Consider the following 3,399-nt stretch of genomic DNA (forward strand, 5'->3'; position numbering starts at 1 on the left):
AAAAACAAACTATATTTAGTGACTAAATTAGACAATGTATCATAAAAATAGATTTGCTTGGGGTTCTATAACGATGGCTTTCATTGGTTTAATTTCAGATGAAAATACACTGAAAATAATTCCGACAAGAAAAAATTTTGTTAGAAAAACTTTTTTTCCTTAAGAGTGCCCAGCTTGCGATGTATGGACGGTTGGTAGGGAACATAATCACCTTTCTTGAGACAAAATTTCATTTAAATAAAAAGGGCGTTTTTTCGCAAATCGACTTTAAAATTTTTAAACTGATTTTTTTCAGTGTAGGGCTCAATTTGGATTGTTTCCGATATTTTCACTAGAAAGTTTGACTGATTTTGCGATGGTCACCCATACAACACTTTTTTGTGGGATGCGTCGTTTTTCTATTATATCCATTTGAAAATATTAGCAAAAAAATTTCAGCTCTTTTCAAAGGATAGTCTAGATTAAATTTGGAAAAACATTTTTGTTTACATTTCGGATCATCTGGTCATTTTTCATTTCTCATTTTTCATTTCTTACTTCTTACTTTTCACTCCTCACTTCGCACTTCTCACGTCTCACTTTTCACTTCTCACTGTTCACATCGGCCCATAGGGGAAAGAAATGGCAGAAATGACGCTTAACTTTTAAAAAGAACATATGTCACCTTTTATTCATGAATTAATTTGTGTACTGCAATCAAAAGCTATCATATTGGTCTGTTGATCGCAATATTAAAATTCATTCATGAAAATATGTTTCTTAGGTCATTTTGAAAAAATAAACGAGAATTTTCAGTGTATACATGAAATCTTAAAATAGGTACTTTTTAACTCATTAATGGGTTTCTATGTTTCTTTGTGAAGTTTTTTCTTCCGTGTAAGCTGTGTATTCTATGCTGTCAGTGTGCCGGTTTCGAATAAATTGTGTCTTGGGAGAACATAACCTAGAAAATCGATAGCTTATTTGTTACGAAATAATGATGTCTCATAACTCTTTGAATATTTACTATTTTTTGAGAAGTGCCATCATTATGAAACTCAATAGTGACCAAGAAGAAAACATTCCCCATCGAATGCAACTTGTTGTAGCAAAATCGATTCAGGTTTAGTACTAGAAAAATTGGCTAATGTTTCAATGTGCACACACATACGCACACACACACACGGACACACACACGGACAGCCAGACATTTACTCAGTTTGTCGAGCTGAATCGAATGGTATATAATACTATGGGTCTACAAGCGCTCTATAAAAAGTACGTTTTGGGAGTGAAATGAAAGCCTTTCTGGTACAACTTTGTTGTACGAGAAAGGCAAAAAGGTTGAAATGACAATATGTCCAAAAGACAAAACGTCAAAAGGGACAAAAAGTTGTAAGGGACAAAAAGTCGAAAGAGACAAAAGGTGAATTAAGAACAGGTTGATAATAAGTTGGTTGCATTCCCAAGAAAATCGCTAGAAGATGACTCAATAGGAATAAATATTGTCTGGAATCTTGCAAATACTCATTGCTTTACAAAGTGAAATTCTCAAGGGCTATTTTTAAATAATTGCTCAGGACAAAGTTTCGAAGGCGAATTATTATGGAAAAATATTATCAGACGAAACGTTATTTTCAAAGAAGGAGTAATTACTGTGAAACATTGTTTTTAATCGTGTATTGAATCCATAGTAAAATGAAAATAATCATTGACGTATCATCAATCTCAAGATACGTAGTATACTGTAAGAGACGTTTTTCGTAAGTTGTTACGATAATGAACTGATTCGATGGGCTATAATGTTCAAAGAAAATATTTTAGCTATAAAACGTCTCTGCATAATGGGTCTAAGCAGCGGAAGCCAGGAAGTGGACGTTCATGCTTTGCACGTATGCCAAACGTGATCAAATCGGCTCGTGGAAAGATTACTCGCAACCTGGTGCGTTCCATCAAAAAATAAAATGCCAAGGAAATTTCTGAGAAATCCATGCGAGATCCATCAAAGAAGACTTGCATGTACCTTTGAGAACTTGAGTTAAACGCCACTTGGGGCGTATGTTGAAGCACGAGCCTGCAAATCATCGCACCCTTGTTTGAAGACCCTAACGTCACCCCTAACATGCACATGGCAGTCGAGGTCGGAGGACTAGGTTCAAAAGGGGTGTTTTAGCTCCAGCGTCGTCTTGAAGATATTATTTAGAAAAATAGAGCAGATATTCAGTAAATGTGTTTGAAAGGGCCTCATAATGATAACTTAACTCGAAAATGTTCAACCGATTAAGATGAGTTTCGAAAATGTTGATATTAATGCTTGGAGCAGTTCAAATGGGATTTGAAAGAAATATAACCAATTTTCGCATTATTTTCTGCCGCACCCTGTTTGTGTTGAAGATACTATTTTGGAACATTCCAGTTCATCCAAAATATCCGTGAGTTCAGGTCTAGAATTCTACCATAGAAGCGAAAGGTAATGTTCACATAAAAATACTCAGAGTACATCCTACTCAGTTGGGGTATTTTAGTATGGGTATTTTATCTGCGTGCCTCATAGTGACATTCTAGAATGCGCGAAATGTTCTGAAGTTCGGCTCGTAAGACCTACGCAACAACGGCCTCGAAAATGTTTTCGGCAGCTATCAAAACCTTTCCCAACAGATCCTTGGATACCTGCCAAGAAACGTTCTACCGATCTTTCTGCATTTAAATACACTGAAGGCCACTCCTTAAGACCACTCCTCATGGAATCCAAATTTAAAGTACTCGCGTTTTCAAGAACACAACTCGATACGGAAGTAACGCACAACTGTCATTTTCATTATTTAACGCATGCTGCGACACAGCAAAGTTGAAACAATAAAAATAACAGTTGTGCGCTGCTTCCGTATCAAATGGTGTGCCCTTGTAAACGCAAGTACTTTGAAAATAGGATTCCGCGAGGAGTATCCTTAAGCTCAGGTCGTCAGATCGCAATGGTTGTTTCCAATCAAGCTCAGGTCATCCTGTCCAGTTCAAAGAAATCAAACGACTTATTGTAAACTTTTCTGCATGCCCCAAAATGGCATTTTTTTATTTTTTTTTAAGGAAGAATGCATTTACACACTAACCCAGCACACGTGCATTGTAGTTGCCAAACTACCACACGGAAGTGTGCTGGAGTGTCAGACTCGACCGTACCGGTAATACCGACTAAACTCCCTTGGGCTCCGCCATCGTTTCCCCCAGGAACTACCTCCCAGTACTACTTCTGGGGGATGGCAGTACTTAACGTACTCGCTCATTCTCGCTCACACAGGCACCCGTCCCATGCGAGTCTTACTTGGGTGCTCGCTCTATCGCACCCTCTAACACACCCTGCATGCTCTGTCACACCCTGTGAGTCTGACTTGTATGCTCACCTTTATCTTACTATGTGAGTCT

The sequence above is a fragment of the Armigeres subalbatus genome, unplaced genomic scaffold (genome assembly GCF_024139115.2).
Source record: "Armigeres subalbatus isolate Guangzhou_Male unplaced genomic scaffold, GZ_Asu_2 Contig1451, whole genome shotgun sequence".
Taxonomy (NCBI): domain Eukaryota; kingdom Metazoa; phylum Arthropoda; class Insecta; order Diptera; family Culicidae; genus Armigeres; species Armigeres subalbatus.